Source organism: Carassius gibelio, chromosome A17 (assembly GCF_023724105.1).
Source record: "Carassius gibelio isolate Cgi1373 ecotype wild population from Czech Republic chromosome A17, carGib1.2-hapl.c, whole genome shotgun sequence".
Lineage (NCBI taxonomy): Eukaryota > Metazoa > Chordata > Actinopteri > Cypriniformes > Cyprinidae > Carassius > Carassius gibelio.
Window position 1 is genome coordinate 4,758,620 of NC_068387.1, and position 18,835 is coordinate 4,777,454.

Sequence of the window (18,835 nt, forward strand, 5' to 3'; positions counted from 1 at the left end):
TTTCTGTAGGGTTCAGGTCAGAGGACTGGGATGGCTATAGCAGAAGCTTGGTTTTGTGCCCAGTGACCCATTTTTTGTTGTTTTTGAGGTTTGTGTTTGGATTATTGTACAGTTGGATGATCCAAACAAAGATTTCTAACAGAGTCAGTCACTTACCGATTTTATATCTGTTGGTATTTGATAGAATCCATGATGCCATGTGTCTAAACAAGATGTCCAGGACCTCCAGCAGAAATACAGGCCCACAACATCAAAAATACAGCTGTAGATTTCATTGTACACATGGGGTACTTTTTATCCCTGTTATCACCAAACCCATCTTGAGTGTTTACTGCTAAAAAGCTCATTTTTAGTTTCGTCTGACCACAGAAGCCAGTCCCATTGGAAGTTCCAGTCGTGTCTGATAACGGAAGATGCTTTAGTTTGTTTTTGGATGAGCTAGGAGATTTTTCTTGAAACCCTCCTAAACAACATGTGGTGATGTAGGCTCTGTTTGACAATCTTTTTTTAAAGGTTTTCTGAACCAGAAACTCAACTATTTTCTGCAGTTCTCCAGCTGTGATCCTTGGAGAGTCTTTAGCCTCTCAAACTGACCTCCTCACTGTGCATTAGGACGATATAGACACACATCCTCTTCCAGGCAGTTTTCTAACATTTTCTGTTGATTGGTAACTCTTAATTATTGTCCTGATGGTGGAAATGGGAATTGTCACAGCTCTAGCTCTTTTCTTAAAGCCACTTCACCAATTTGTGAAGCTCAATTATCTTCTCCTGCACATCAGAAATATATTCTTTGGTTTTTCTCATTGTGATGGATGATTAAGGGAATTTTGGCTTTGTTTTCCCTCCACTTTATATTTCTGTGAAACAGGAAATCATTGCTGGATAATTTCATGTTCATAATCACCCTGAAGTTGTGAGATATTTTACTCATAAGAATTTCTAGGGGCAATAATTGTGTCCAACGTGTACTTGACAAAAACATTTATTTCATAATGATATTTCCCCCCATTTTAAATTCTTATCCAAGAATTATCCAATGAAAGATTAGATTTTTGTGATTTTTAATAAATAAAATATCAAAAGGATTAACAACACAGATTAATTTTCACAACTTTTTTGATCATATTTACCAAGGGTGCCTTGACTATAGTTAGGTAAAACTACAACTCAAACCATAAGCTAATTTGTGTTTAGATCATAGGGCTGGGCGATAAACAATGTAATATAAAATAAATAACTAAAATATTAAAAACATTTTATTTAGTTGATGTTATAACATAACTAAAACTAAACTGAGAAAAAAAAAATATTCAAAACTATATAACAGACATAAATAAAACCAATAAAAATGATTTGACACTATGTGCAACACAATTACTAAAATGTAATACAATTAAAATGAGTACATAAACTCTGAATATTAATAAAACTATAACTATATAACTTAAGTATCTCAATGAAACTAAAACAACACTGTAACAGAAATTGTAATATTTCTTTGACAGTTTTGACTGACCTTGACAGTGTTATAGACAGAACGTGACCACGAGTTTCCCCAACCCTTCACCTCCCATAGTGCTCTTCATATCCAGCTGAACTGCAGTCGTCTGTCGGCCTTGAGTTCAGAATTAAACGAGGTGAAGCAGATACTGCAGTCAGCGTGAAACATATAAAAAGGCCTGTATCATTCAGAAGTGTGAGGCGAGTGTTTACAGGGAACCGTCCTGTGCTGCCCGACAGCTTGATGGACTCTTTAATAGTGATTCACTGCTCATCTTCAGAGATGGAAAAAAAAGAGGATTTCCAAAAGATATTTAATAACAACATAAAGCATTTACCAGGTACAAAACCTGAGGGTGGGCTGTGTTTGGTGAACAAAACTGAATTACTTTAAACATTTTACAGGTATTCGTGTAATTCCTGTGCTACAGTGTGGAATATAGCCATGAACCAAAAAATGGTCTGAGTTCATATTAGCATCATAATGCACAGATCCAATGATCTTTTTTTTTTTACCTCCAATAACCTTACTACTTCTCCCAAAAGATCTCAGTCAATTAAAGTTTATGTCTGGAGTAATTGATGAAGGCTCACTTGGTCATCTCGGTTAAGTTTACAAACCTGGCATGAAATTCGTAATGTTAAACATGATGTAACCATTCGCACCTTCATATGGAAGATGAGGCTGTAATCCAGAGGTCTTATTGATTACCAGCTTCATATATCTTTAATGAGGGCATTAAATACTTGTTTAGGAAGCACAAGTCTGGGCTTGAGTAGTGTTTGTTGCAACAGCTCATAACAGTGGAAACCCAGGCTAAAATCTCCCCATGGTGAATCAACTCAGTTCCAGGGAAGCTATTAGTGGAATGATGTCATGGCGTCCTGCATCATCCAAGGGCAGACCGCAAGACATGCATTATGACCAACTGAAAAAAAATAAGAAAAGCGTATGATAAAGGACAGCCAGATACCTCAGTGCTACAGTTGTAATTCAGAATCCGTTAAAAAGGGCAAACGCTACAAGGTTACAGACAAGATGACACAGAATGAAGCTGGTGAAGCTGAAGGTGGTGTTGTGTGGATTAAAGTCATAATGTACAGCAGCATATTGATTATCTTAAAATCTCACTGTTGAGTTATCATCTCATCATTAGCATCTGCTCCATGAGGGCTTTCGGCTGGGATATGGCAAATGGACCTGCTATTGATCTGGAAACAGCATATGGAAAGAGGGGCAACAGGCAGGTCTGTTGTGTCTCCTTTGGGTCCTGTTCCAAAAGTGACATCTCATTCACCAACAGCTGAAAAAATCCTGGGACACATGAAGCTCAAATCTGGAAATTCATCTTTGCAGTTTCAATTGAAAAAGAAAAAAAATAATGTGTGTTAATATTGTTTATGTAAAGAAGCATGGTGACATGTAAAAAAAAAAAAAAAAAAAAAAAAGCCCAGAGCACTCAAGCAACCTCTTTAAAATGCCCCAATCACCACCAAGAACACCCTATAACAGACCTGGGCAATATCTGAAATATTTGGCAACCTGCAAAGCAATCCCCCAATACAAGCAGAACACACAAACCATCCAGTAGAGTCCTAGCAACCACCTACAGACACCCTAAAAAAACGCCCAAATCTTACTTTGGTAACATCCATACTCTTTGGCAATGCGGATAGTAAAGAACTGGCAACAAGCTACAACACTATAGTTTCTACCTTAGGAACAAGCAACCATATCGTCATGTCTTCTAAACACACCAACACACACACAAAACCTTAGCAACCATTTACAACAACAAAACAACTGCTTGGAATACCCACCTAGGAACAACCCACCAACCACCAAGAGCACCCTACCATTGGCATGTCAGTTTGAACACCTTAGCAACATCCAACCTTTTTGGTCAACCTTCATAGCAATGCCCTAGCAACCACTCACAACACTCCAGGAACCAAACAGAGAACCCTAGCAACCATCTTTTAATATTCCAAAAACAAAAAGAAAAAATAACAACTCAAAACATCCTGGCAACCACCCACAACACCTTAGAAATGCCCAAAGAACCAACAAAAACACCATAGCAAATAGTGTAAAAAAAAAACACCCAAACAACAATCTAGAAATGTTGTATAAGCATACAAAACCCTAGCAACCACCCACAACACTTAAAAACCACCTAGAACATGCTAGCAACAACTCAGGAACACCTAAACAACCACCCAAATCTCACCCTGGCAACATCTGAAACTCTTTGGCAACATGCATAATAAATGCCCTGGAAACCACCCACAACACCATAGCAATATCCCAAAAAACCATCCGTAATACCCTAGCAACCATCAAATAATGTTTAACAACAGAGCACTTTAGCAACCATTTAGAACACCCTATTCATCACCCACAACACCTTAGCAACTGCCCTGCACATCCTAGCAACCAACAACCAATGTCCTAGAAACCACACAGGACACCCTAGCAACCATCTATGAATGTCCCAACAACCCCATGAACACTTTACCATGGCAACATCACAATATATATACACAGGCCATAACATACACAATCCATCGTAGCGGCTAGATTACCCTAGTGAGTTCCAAAACCAGTGTGTTAATATTCTCAGAACACCTTGGCAACAAGTATAACAATATACTGTAAATCACCCAAAATACATTAGCGATGCCCTAGAAACCACCTACTAACAGCAACCTAAAGCTCGGAGCATGGTCATGACCACCCACACACCAATGGCCAGACAGCCACTAAAAGTATTAACAATGCAGTTATGAAATTATTCAGAGGTACTTGATTGGTGATATTCAGTTCATGTGTCCTCACAACACTCATCACACACCGACAGTCACACACTGCTATCTGTGCCATTAAAACAACAGAGAGGGACACGACACTTCCTGTAAGGAAAGGGATATCCTGAGGCGCAGCTATACAGACCTTAAGTGCTGACAAAGAGTATCTAGTGTTTTTCCCACAATGCCTTTTGAGTTCAGTCTGGTCATCATAAGCTCCTCTCTTTTCATGATGCACACGTCCATGTTTAACGTCTATTGTGAGAACATTAGACTGTCTGCTCTGACGCATTGACGTGGCCCAAAATAAGGACAGATTTCCTTTGAGATCATCTTGTCCAGCAGCCAAAGTTTCTTTCTTTTTCTGCGCCCGTTTGTTTTGTAACGCCTGATTACCTGAGAATGTTCTCAAATATATGTATTGTTTCCGCACCATGAACGATGTCATAAATATTTGCTGTTCTCTAAATATTTTCGCAGGCAATCAAAATCCTTTCAGCGCTGCACATCCATGTGAACAAAGACCAACACAAATAAACGTCTTGAGCATGCTGGCGGAGGAAAACACGTCAGCGCGTCATTCATCGAAGAGTTCTTGTCTGTCAGGTAAAGCTGACTGGCGGCTAAGATTAGTGAGGATCTGGTTGATGTAGCTAAACTTTGACACGGAACTGTGAAATAGTTTCATGCAACATTCCGAGCGAGGTGTCTGTCAACTCCTCTCGGCTCTGACAGGTCTCAAAGCACTGGTCTAAGGTGCATATCTAGCGGCAAACAAACCCTTGTTTTGGCATCATCTTCGAAAGCAGGGATAACTCACTCAAGATCTGTCTTATGAATCAAACTCATTTGAAGCCCACAGATGTTTAAAGAATGCCACAGCTGAGCTGAACCACAGAAAGTGAATTCACAAACAATTTCACCGTTCCTTGTTTGAGTCCTTTCTCTCGTGACACGGTCCTAGGAGAAGTCCTTGAGGGTGAGCCACGCAGAAGACTCCAGCTGCAGAGGATGTGCCCTCGAACTGACCGCTGTGACCCCATCTGCCTCACTTCTGACTTTCTGCTCATCTGAGCCACTGCAGGTGGATCCTCAATCTCAGAGGGTCATGTGGTGCTTCAAGCTGATACCAAACGCTTTTTATTTTTGACAGCGGTGAATAGCACTGAATTGGGAGGTGAAGTGAAACTCATGTTAACCAGGAAACACATTTTTCAATACAATAGATTTCGGGAAGCATGTTTCTCAAATATCTGCATTATTAGTTAACCTCAGAGTGCAGGTCACATGCATTTCACAAAATGTTCAAGGCAGAGGAAAAGTATTTAGGAAGGGTGTCATTCAGCCTGCAGGAAAGAAAAATCACAAACAAGTTCTCTTTAACATCTCAACTGTTTCTCACAGACAACTGGATAAACATGGATGTAAAATAGATTATTTTGCTTTATTTTCCAGTGGCTATAGTTGCATGAACTTAGTACCTAGTGTATGTTAAAACAGTGTCTTAAGAACTACTGTAGTCTGGCAAACTATCACTTAGCCAAGGGGGTATGAGTCTTATATTTCTGATTCAAATTAGTCTTAGAGCTATATTCTTATACAACTGTCTTAAAAAGTTTATGACAAATCTTAAAGAAAAAAATTATAATAGTTAGAAGACATGTAATACTAGTGTTCCAACATGCAACCACATTTAATTGTGTCAAATATGTTGAATGGTATGCATGCAGGCCTTTATATACAGCAAGCAATAACCTGCAAACTTCTCATTGATCAAATAATCTGAGCTGCCGTCTACATTTATTTCACAGGTCGATATTTTGACTGTATGTCTCCTGAGCAATGGAAGAGGATGTCCTGAGCAATAGACACTTCCCTCTGGGAGGCTGCAGTTCTGCTAAAGAAAGAAGAAGATGTGGAAGAAGAAGGCCGTGTTCAGTCTTATCTTATGTTAAACAATCCCATGCCAGAGCGCTGTGGTTAATCTCAGGTTGAGTTGGAGAAGTGGGTGGATGACTCTGGATATCAGGTGACTCAGTGCACAACACAGGTTTGGTTCTGGCTTTATTTCTGCAATATACCTGACCTGAGAACATGAAACGAGACACTGAGATCCCTCGGTAGAGAAATGACACATTCATGTATTGTATCTGTATAAGGCATCGTCTAAGAATCAGATGACCCGCAGGCTAAAAATAAAACAGCAATGGTGCACAAGAGGCAAATTATGAGAGTCATTACAGTCAGCAGGAAACAGAATTCCATACTGTTCCTCATAAGTTTTTCCGCTCGGTTTGAAAGGAAGTGTATGTGTTCTGCCACAGGAAGTGAGGTCGGCCTGGTCTTTCACACCCCACTGGGTAAAGAGCGGATACTGGGGTGTCAGCACCGATGCGTGCTCAAGCGTGGCCTCTCGCATGAGGGCAAACGGGAAAAGATGAATGGCCACCTCATAAAGCGCTGTTATTGTTGATAAGGAGATGAGGATAACGAGGCGAGACGTCCTTAGGACGAGCTGCTGATGCTCATGTACGGAGTCAGCAGAGGAAAAAGGAAAGTTATGAAGCGAAAGCTGACTTTACTTGGTGTGGGAGGATTTGCACAGGTATGAGCACCTAGAGTCAGAACATGCCTCTGAAAGTCTACAAAGACCTGCTGTTCAAGGAAGACCACGACTTCAGCACGATGATTACGGGATCCGGCTCAGAATGTCCCTCAGGGTGCTGGAATAAAGTTGTGCTGTTTGAGCCACAAGAGCAGCTCTGACAAGCACTGGATTACACTTTGACATCTCCCCATCTGTCCCATGATGCCACGGGGGCTTCGGAGGGCTTGAGAGGAGGACACAATTAGGAATGAAATCGCTGGTGGCCTAGCAACCTGATGAATATGCATCATGCTAAAACCGAACGGGGATATTCATCAGAAACCTGACAGCAGCACTTTGACTTCTCAGGACTGTCTACCTGTCATCAGCACTGACATTCAGGGAACTAAAGCGCAGAGATCGAACAGACGTGCTGTTTGAGAGACACAGGAGCCTCGGGCTTCTGATTAATAACATGTTCCTTGCACATCTGAAAGGTTCAACACTTGAATATTTACTGTGGAGAGAATGAAGTCGACCAGTAACAAGAGACGTATATTTCCTGACATGGTAATTTTGATAAGACATTGGGAAAAAGCTGTCGTGACTGTTGAGATGTTTGCAACAGCCTTAATCAACTACAATCTGATACAGCTAAAACTGACAGTGCATTATTGATAGAGAGCTGATGAAAGACTGCAGGTTCTGGTAAAGGGGTGCGTATCGGGGGGAAAGCAGGCTCATTTATCTTAGAAATAAGGGAGAAGATGATTCCTAAAGCATTTAGAATGATGTCTCCAGATGTTTCAATAGATGATCCAGTCTTCTCCATTGCGCTTTGTTTTGCTGTGCTCTCCACCACCACCATCACTCCTCCCAAAGTCAGGATGCTCCTCAGAGCTGATTGGGGTTAATTCAATGGACAATGACTGAACCACTGGCCTTCTGTTCCACATTATGTTCCTCAGAGAGCCTTAGTGTGGATGTGAAGAGTTGCCTCATAATAATATTTACCAGATACACACATGACCCAACATATGGAATCGCTCTCTGCGCCTGGTGGCATCATCAACATCACCATCCTCACAAATCATTCCTCAGTTTTTCCTTCTCAAAACATATAATCTTTAAAACGCTGTTGCACAGTTTGTTTTTGCCTTCCTTGTATTGAACTTCCAGGCTTGTGTGGAAATGGATCTCCTGTGGTGTGGGTTAATGGGAGGTCAGATGAAGGTGTTGACTGGTTTAGGATGACCCGAGACGCCCGGATATGTGTGTGATCACGTGATGTCCAGCCACGGCATGAACGCAGGTGCTGCGACTGACCTTTCAGTTACTGCACTGAAGGAAGGGTTTTCCCTTGACTGCATTTACCAGGGAGACATGGATGCTCTGGATCTCACGTCAAAACAAATAAAGGGTTTATCAGGAAACCTCAATACTGAGAGGCAAACAAATACAGTACAGCTTTACAGTACTGCATTTGCAGTTCCTGAAGTAAATAGCAGTGCATGCAAAGCAGAAGTGGAATAATGACAAAGCACTGGGTTTTAATCTTTGGTTCCATGTAGAAGAAAAAACACTCGCAATTCAGCATTCAAACAGATGACAAATGAAGACTGAAATACTGTATAAACTTGACAAAACCTCAAAAAAGATACACCTGAAAATAAGATAATGTGAGAGTCATACAGTGAGTAGACTGCAATTTTTTTTTTTTTTTTATATTGTTTTCCACTACAAACATTATTAATTCAGGATACATTTATGCACAGTGACTGAGATTAAGTCTTCTTTCCTGAAGATATCTGGAATATCTGAAAACATATGCCAAACGGATAAGAAGAGGAGGAAAGGTGTATGATTAATTGAAATGTCCAAAATGCCTTGAATGTACTGGATGCATTTAATGAAAATTGTAAAAAGACTCAAGAACAAGCCCTTAGCAAAGTGCTTGGTGTAATTAAGATGTTTCCATGACATTTCAGTACATATTCTTACAAGCAAGCAATTTATAATGCACAGATAAAACAGCCCAAATCTTCTTGTCATAACGGGAAGCGCTCACTTTCCATTCTAAGTCACACATAACGCCGGACTCAGTCGGCTCATAAAGTGAACGCTAGGAAACCCACTGTGCCGAGACAGACAAAAGCTCTCTGTGCTCCTCTAATATGCCCGTCTCTCTCGTGGCTCCGGCCCAAGCGTGGCCCACGTCCACTCAGCCCCCCAGTGCTCCAGGAGAGCCGTGTTTGGCTAAGCCCTTCTCCACTCATCAAAGTGAGCGGAAACGTCGGATTGATGACCTCATGCACAGTTTGATGGATTTATCTTCCCAAAGCACTTCCATCACCGCAGCCCCTGCCTCACAGCACATGTGAGGGAACACAGGATTCCTCTCCAACACGATCAGAATATCTGGTCCAAAAATGCCCAAGCTCTCTGTGGTCTTACATGAGTTCATCGCCTATACATGCATCTCGCTTGGCCCGAGCCTTGTGCCCATATTTCATGTGCTCTGTGTATTTGCCAAACGCTAAGCTTGTGAGTTGTTCAGGGAAAATATTCCTCCAGAGTAAATAAACCAGGCAAAGTTGAGGGCAAATATTTTGGAAGGGGGTCTGGATCCAGGCCAGACATGTGGGAATGCACCGAGTGCAGGCCTGTGCAGTTCCTCACATGCTGTGTAATGCGTCGGAGTGATTTGAGAAGTGGTGCTCACCTGCGCCTGAGGCTGCGGCTGTCACTCCTTCATGCCGCTGGATGGCCTGTTGAATGAAGCCGTCCGGGTATCAATCTCCGCTAGCACTCATCTGTCTTGTTTAGAAATACACATCCATCAGTAATGTGCCGCAGGAGTCATTAGCACTCGAGGGTCCCGGAGACATGTAAAGCCAGGGATGTTGATAATGGGGTGAAAGGGGGAGGTCTGTATCTGGTGTGTAAAAGAGCCTTGAGAGGATTCAACAGGCAAATCAGAGGGAGAAAACAACCTGAGTGCACATATTGAGTACTAGGCATACTGTCCAAACTATGGGAGCTGTTATTACCTACAATGGTTTCTTTGTTCATTGAGTTCTGCCTGAAGTGTTCACAGTGAACACAGTTGTTGCATTGCCCTTTAAGTTTACACCATATACTTTCCAAAAAGGTAATGTGCATTAATGCTCTTCTTTTTTTTACTCACTGACAAACACAACAGAAAACCCGTAGTCACTGCAAGCCAGGGATTCAACATGACGTGACAAAACTACCCTTACATCCAGAGAGAAACGAAAGGTTGTTTAAGCCCAGTCCTAAAGTCATTCAAAAGTGTGTAAAACATTACTTTCCATAAAAAGTAATAATGTGATAGATTACTTTTTAAGGTACAATAGAGAAAAACAGGACCAAAGGTTTTGGGGGAACTTATAAACCCCTAAAGATTGGCTAATTATATCAATCCCTCAGAAAGGCAAGCATGTGTTCACCTTTGGAGGATTGATTTAATTTGTGTCTTCATTTCCACTGTGGCCACATTTGTGAAGGTCACTTCATTGTACTGAATGAGCACCTTGAAAGTGTTTTTTTTTTTTTTTTTTTTTACTGTACTTGCAGATAATATAATATATATGACATGTACATTTACTCACCCCGTATATCATTCAAGATGTTCATGTCTTTCTTTCTACATTTGCAAAGAAATTAGTTTTTTTTAAGCACAACTTTCCAGGATTTTTCTCCACATAATAGACTTTTTTTTTAATAGTTTGAACTTCCAGATTACAGTTTCAGTGCGGCTTCAAAGGACTTTACACGATCCCAGCCGAGGAATAAGTGTCTGATCATTTGTCATACTTTTGATAGTCTACACTCTACTAACGATAAGCAACACTTGACTTGCTAACACATTATTTTAATGATCAGACTGTAAATAACTGTGCATGTATGTTAACTTCTTCTGCACTCTCCCTAACCTAACAGTCTACTCATACTCTGATGAGAGTTAGCTGATATGGAGATGCAAAGTTGCTTTTAGTTAGTCGAATGTCTAAGTCAACTTTCAACATTATTCAACATTACATTTAGAGTTAAACTGCAACTACATCAACATGTTACAAATTAGAAATATATTTAATTACATTGCATACAAGAAATGGCAATAAAGTATATTTTAGTTGATCATGTTTGTTAGTACATCCAGCATTATTTAACCATAGACAATGGAGTAATTATGAAATTACATATAAAGATGCACTTAATCCTACTTACAGTAAGTATGTCCTAAAAAGCACTCTAAAGTTCAGCTAATTGCATTTAGAATGAATTTAAACTATAATACAGTTTGGTTTGATTGTAAACAATATACAATTAAAGCATCTGAAAACATTACATTCAGTTCACACTTACATCTGTACTTTTAAATACATAATAAGGACTCTCTTTAAAAGCATGCTAAAGTGTACTCCTTTTAAACAAGCAGAAGTACAATGAATCTAGTAAAATGTGATTATTTCTGATCATGTTGGCAGTGATTTATCGCATCCAGGGCAGTCTCAGAACAGATCCTGCTGAACCGGAGCGTGTGTTCAGACGATCTGTCCTCAACCAGAGTATGAGACACCCGCTCCCGTCCACTGTCTCCTGATTACAAACCACACACACCATGAGGACGAGCTGAACAGCTGAGCTTTTGTCTCTAATAGAAATGATTCTCATGTGACACTGAATAGGTATAAAAGAGTCCTCTTTCAGAGCACCTGACTTCCACATGAGCACGCTGCAGGTAATGATTAAAGTGGTATGCATGGTTAAATATAACTCATTAATTCTGTTGGGAGGAAAATAGTGACTAGCTCTGCAGAATAATTTAAAATAGTGTGTGCGCTACGATACACATGGAGGATTATGAATGACAGCGCAAGACAGCTCAGCCTCTCATTACCTTCAGCCGACACACACACACACATACTCTCTCTCTCTCTCACACACTCACACTCACACACACACACACACACACGCTCAAACTCTCATTTCAGACCCAGCACACTCAGATGAACACCGAACACCTCACAGACACATGACCACATCTTCAGCAGATTGTAAGAGTGGTGTTGACTGTGGCCTTGCTGGAAGATGTGATTTATCTAACACACCAGATCATCTCATCTCATCTAAAACTATAGAGCGCATTATTAGTGCTGCCCACTTTTACAGCAGCGCTGGTTCTGGAGCTGTGTTTTACATTTATTTTTCTTTAGGGTTATTTTAAAAGTCTTTGTCTATTATGAGCCATGAACCAAAGCAACCAGCTACGGGAGAATAAAACATTACAAACTCTGATGTGCAGCAAAACTCAAAGGTACAAGATATGCTCAAATATAAAACTGTTCATATAAAATATACTTTTAGTTTGCTGCAAAATATGCATATATATATATATATATATATATATATATATATATATATATATATATATATATATATATATCACTTTGTTAAATTGTTGTTCACACTGGTTAAAGGTTTGCGCTTGTGATGTCTCAGTGAGTCACTGTGTGACGTGGATTTGCACCTGGACTTTATCAATGTGCTTTAACCTGTTAAATGTCACCCCGTCCCGTATACGGGACGCCTAAGTTGACTATACTATATTACAATCAAATTTAATCTAATCTTGACAAACTATAGATCGTTGGAAAGGTCTAAGACTCCCAAATATATATTATACCAATATTGTTTGTTGAAAATTATTATTTTGTAGGAAAAGTAATAGATGAATTTATGACAAGAGTGCACCCTCAGAAATCTACATTACAAAATGAGCTTTGACCTTTGATTGATTACTAAACATTACATGTTGATTTCTATTATGGTGGTGTGTGGTCTCCCTGATTTTGTTTCGTTCTTAGTAAAATCATTTTAACTGCACTACAGTGTATTTATGATTTTGATAATAAATTATAATAATATAACAAATCACACAGCATAACAGACTGCTTTTGTGCAGGTAAATAACTGGAAGTGAATAAAACCGGAAGTTACATATATATTTGGATTTTTTGGTATTTTTTCTGTAATTTTTGCAGTATGACAATTACTGAATATTAATATGAGCGCATTGAGTTTATGAAAAAAAAATGCTTTGGCAAATGTGGTGCAATGTACAGTACAGACCAAAAGTTTGGACACACCTTCTCATTCAAAGAGTTTTCTTTATTTTCATGACTATGGAAATTGTAGATTCACACTGAAGGCATCAAAACTATGAATTAACACATGTGGAATTATATATGGAATTATATACATAACAAAAAAGTGTGAAACAACTGAAAATATGTCATATTCTAGGTTCTTTTGCTTTGATTACTGCTTTGCACACTCTTGGCTTTCTCTTGATGAGCTTCAAGAGGTAGTCACCTGAAATGGTCTTCCAACAGTCTTGAAGAAGTTCCCCCGAGAGATGATTAGCACTTGTTGGCCCTTTTGCCTTCTGTCTGCGGTCCAGCTCACCCCTAAACCACCTGGATTGGGTTCAGGTCCGGTGACTGTGGAGGCCAGGTCATCTGGCGCAGCACCCCATCACTCTCCTTCTTGCTCAAATAGCCCTTGATGCCTTCAGTGTGACTCGACAATTTACATAGTCATGAAAATAAAGAAAACTCTTTGAATGAGAAGGTGTGTCCAAACTTTTGGTCTGTACTGTATATTTCAAGGGTAATATAGTCTTAGTACTATGTCAGTATGTAGTGTTTGTGTTTAATTCATATGGTTTCATGTATTGAGGAGCTGTGAAGAGTGATTGTCATGTTCTCTTAATAAATATACTGCAGAGAACTCTGCACTCTCTAAATGGAGATGCGATGGAACAAACCAAAGCTGAAGCCGAGCACACATGAAATGGAGAACAAACGGGCAATATTTAGCTATACTGTCATCTTTACTTGTTTAGGCCTACACACTGAAAATAACATTTGACAAAGTTTTCACTTAGAAATCACTGGTAATATTTTAACAGATAAACACAAAGAAAGTAAATATGACATTTTGAAGAACAGCATTTTCTTGTGAAAAACAGTCCAAAAATCGTTATTAATAAACTTTTTTTTTTTCAGCGAAGGTTTAAAAATGGCAAAAGGTTTCCAGACCTTAAATAACAAACAACACAAATAAGAGTCATTTGGTTTCTCAATGGCATCGTTTAGGAAATGAATCACTTTGTCAATCAATGCTCTCAATAATGAAATGCCTGGCAGTCTGTTTTCTGTTTGCGGTCTGTCGATACACGCTAAATTTATGACCTGAGGTAAAGCAGCAAGTCAGTTTTTATTGCTATTCAATTTCTGACTGGAAAGCCAATAATCTGAATGCGTGGGAGAGAGCTGGATTAGAGGATTCGGGATGTACTCCTTATTTTCTGGCCAGGCTGATCAATAAAAGCTGTGCTATATCTCAGTCAAACATCATCTGAGAGACGCTGCTACAGTATATATTGAGCAGTTATTATTCTTCACAAAACCAATCGCTGTCTCTAAGATAAAATAGTTTGTGTATTATTCGACATCAAATATTGTGTATAAGACACTACTCTGATGGGTGTTTTCATGCTGATGATATCAACTGTGATTAGTTAGAAATGAATCCAGTCCACCAGTGCAAACATATGTTCGGCTGTTCTAGTGGATTTCAGGGCTAAATATAAGCAAATAATCTGGACAAACGGAAATATCTCTGGACATTAGGAGCAGGGAACGAGTGAGACGACTCTGTACTTCTTCAAACAGACTAAAATACCCTGCAATCACAGAAACCTGCTTCTTAAAGACACAGTTCATCCAGAAAACTATTCATGATCTGTCCTTATTTACTCACCCACGTCAGTTTTCATTTTAAATTAATGTTTTACTAATTGTGTTGTGTTGTTTTCATTTTTAGTATTATTTTGTAGTTATTATGTGTTATTATATAGTTGTCATTTTTTAAGTTCTAGTTTTTAGTTTTCATTAACATCTCATTAATATTTTAAGTACAAAGACAAAGAGTTAGATAAAGTATTTCCACAATCTTTTCTATGAAATTATTGTGAATAAAGTAAATGTTGACCATTTTCAAGGGAAATTTTCAGTGTTAAATTTCATGTAGTTTATACACACACACACACACACACACACACACACACACACACACACACACACATTTTATTCATTCATTTTTGAAGCTTAAATGGATAATTCACCCAAAAATGAAAACTCTTTCATCATTTACTCAACCAAAACAAGAGAAGATATTTTGACTTCCGTGGTATGGAAAAAAAAAACACTATATACTAACATTCTTCAAAAGATCATATTTGGTGCTCAACAGAAGACAAACTCACACAGCTTTGGATTAATGTGAGGGAGAGTAAATGATGACGTAATTTAGATTTTGAACAGTTTCCAGTCACAATTGGCTTTCATTATATTTAAAAGAGCAGATCGGGCTGCTTTTGAGTTTCACAAGAGGTTAAACATTTGGAACGACATGATGGAGAGTAAATGACGACAGAATGAGCATTACTAACGTCAGATGTTGTGTGACCGCTGCAGGTATCAGACACGACTGAACCGCTAGACATCACAGACAGAGTTAAACAGCTTCAGGACTCTGTTCCTGACCCTCTCAGACTCCTTGGGAGAAAAAAGAGACGTTGATGGAACGCAGCCATTTCTTTGACCTGGTGGCCTCTCTGGGAGGAAGGCCGGAGACAGGTAGATATATGGCCGGCTTGTTATTGTGAATTCCAGATCTGCTGGTTATCTGGGAGCGTTTTTTAATCTGGGATTCCAGAGACGGTTCACCCGGGGTGTCGCCGCTCACCTTTCCCTGACCTACGGGAAAAGCCAACCAGGGAAAAGGAAAAAAAACGGCACCTAACGGATTCCAGGGCCCGGATCGGGTTTCGTTTTAATGTCCGTTCACATGTGGGCCGTTTGGAGGGGGAGGACGAGGGCCGTTCCCACAGCAGACATCCATCTGGTGATGTCACAGAGCTGACGAGAAACAGCCGCGCGGCCCATTCCACAGCATTTATATTCACTGCTGACCGATGCATCGAAACGCTCGACCTCTCCGAGAGCACCACGGACAACACAAACACGCATCGCTCCGACGGCTCGCTCACATCCACACAAAGAGAAGCACATTTCTGTGAGCTGCTGGAACGAGAGAGCGCTGATTGAAACCAGATAAGGACAGAATGGATGTGTAGAGCGGGGTAATGAGATTCCTCCAGTGTGTGTTTGGATTCAGTGATTACAGACACCCCCCTCTCCATCCTCCTGCTTTTATGAAGCATACTGTGTATTTGCATTTGGAGTATAAAACTAATGTATGCATTCAGCTGTTTAATTGTATTATGCAATTAGTCATGTTTTGCAATGAAACATGACAAATTATATCATGCAAAAAAAAAAAAAAAAACATTGTGCATGACACGTGCAAAAGTTACTGCTGTAATCAAAAACCAAGTAAACATTAAAAACGTATTATATTCTGGTATTCAGTGTGTGCTTTATTTCCTATGAGCTTTTTGGTTTTCTATTCAGTTTTCCATATGAAACCCATCTTCCATAAGCTGTAGTTTTGCTAAATAAAATCAGTAATCAGTTAAATACTTTAATCAAGTAAGATTTTTCTTCTTCCCAATGTATTCTGATCTTTTAGGGTCATTAAAAGCAAACACTTTCAGCTTCTACTGTATATACAGCAGGAAAAACACAAACAATGCAAACATTCGGCAGCTGTTTGGTTTTGATGGGCCGCAGGAACTGATGAAGTCCATGAGATGTGAAAATGAGACGTGCTGACAGCCTAACTAACTTTCTCAGCAAGATTACAGTAGCTGTTGTTACAGTAGTCGAGTCCCTTGCAGCTACTCTGAGAATGTTAATAATGCACCATAACACTGTGTGAAACCAGAAGCATCTGTGCTTTCATGAGTGTGTTTCAGGTCCGCTGATTGTCCGAGCAGATTTCTGAGCACCGCACCGCACCGTTTTTGTCGACTGGTTTCAAATGCATCGATCTACTGATGCAAAGTCACTTGATGAGAAACAATGCACTTTCTCTCAGTGAGCTGAAGACTGAATATTTGTTCCCAAACTACGCAGGGACTATGTTTCTATTCTCATTTAGTTTTTTATTTGTTTTCACAAGCAGGGTGTACATTTTCAAAACTCTTAGTACTAAACTCACAACAGATTTACTTTTATTCAGACATTCCGGCGTGTTTTCAATTGTGTCAACATCATGCTATTTCTATCAAACTTTTCATTTGCCTCCTTTGTTTTAAGTACTAAACTGAGAGAAGATCATACTGTTGTGTTTCAGTGATTAAACCAAATGTGCTCATTACAAATCAAAGAGCTTGTGCTTGGAAACAATGATTTAAGTGAAATATATATCTGCAATGAAAGCATGAGAGAATATAGCAGTGTGACCTGTGACCTTTCATGTGAAACCGCACTACAGTGAGTTAAAGAAACACTGTGTGAAACTAGAGTGGAGTAAGTTTGCAGATTTATTTTTTATTTAATGCATTGCTGAGATCCGATGCACTTTCTGCCAGTGAGCTGAAGATGACTTCTTTCCCAAACTAGAGCCTCGTTTCTATTCTCACTTAATGCAGGCCTTTTATTGCAGGGTTAACAGTCGGAATGAGGAATTATCATATCAAAGTTGATTTTCAGATCACCGTAAGGCTGTGTGTGACATCGCTTCACATGTTGGTTTTCCGTGACGCTTCCTCTCGGCTCTTGTCATATAGAGCGGCGCAGTGACGTGTTTAAAGTTTGTTGGCACCGAATCCATAATTCAGCGGCCTCCTCCTCCTCCTCCTCCTCCTCCGTAACTGCAGGGACAGCACACTTCAATAACAGCACGTGTGTATATTGCTCCTTTGAAAAGTTTGTCAGCGTGACAGCGTCACCGGGGTTTTTGACACCATCTGTCACGCGCAAGATCACTCCCGCCGCCGCTGTCTGCTCTTATCAGCTCGCGCTCCCGAAGTTTGCGCTCGCAAATATTCCGCCAAATATTAACATTCCTCCAGCTGTCTGGGGAGAAATATGAAAGTGTTCAATAATCTCTCTCGGTTTTATCTGGGAGCATCCTTCATCCGAGAGCTCGACATTACGGATTTTCATCCCTCACTCAAATGAAAAAGAAGGATATTAATGTTTTGATGCTCATCTTTTTGAAGACGAACCGTGGCGTGGATCGGCGGTGACAGCCCAGGCGAGCCGATTCTCTGCGTAATATCTGCCCGAATTATTCCAGCGCACCGCGGGTTAAACGCTGGCGTCAAGAATGACGGCAGATGAATTCGTTTTGTGTGTGAAACAATAGCGCGGGGATGCGGGGGCGGCTTACATGCGCCGCTTAATTGCATTACAAGACCCACATTTAAGAGAAGAATGCAAAACAGCAGAGGCGCGATTTTACAGCGGCCGCGCGCGCGCGCGAAACAACCTCAGATCGATTTGAGCATATCAGTCACAATGCCCTATCAGCGAGGTGCAGGGTAACCTGATTTTAGGCCGAGTTATGGGATTTGCGCGCGGGGCGGAGGGCTCTCGCGCTCCGACAAAAGGCCCGTGTTTAATCGCTGGCAGCGGCGCGGCGACGCTCGGAAAGCCGCTTACGGAGCGCTCGCTTGCCGGGGAAACGATTGCGCGATCCGTGAGTAACCGGCTGCCACTGGCGATGTTCTTCCTCCGGCTGTACTTGTCAGGTGTAATCATTTTGTTGTGCTTCATGTTTTATGCTAATGCGCGCGGGTAGGGTTGTTTGGGGCTCGTGGGGGTGTGCGGCACACATCGCATCGCGGGGGTGTGTTATTGTTTTTGCAGCCGCTCGGAAAATAATATTTGCATTCCTCTGAACGCCTCGCCTTGATTATTTCCTCTTTGCGTCAGG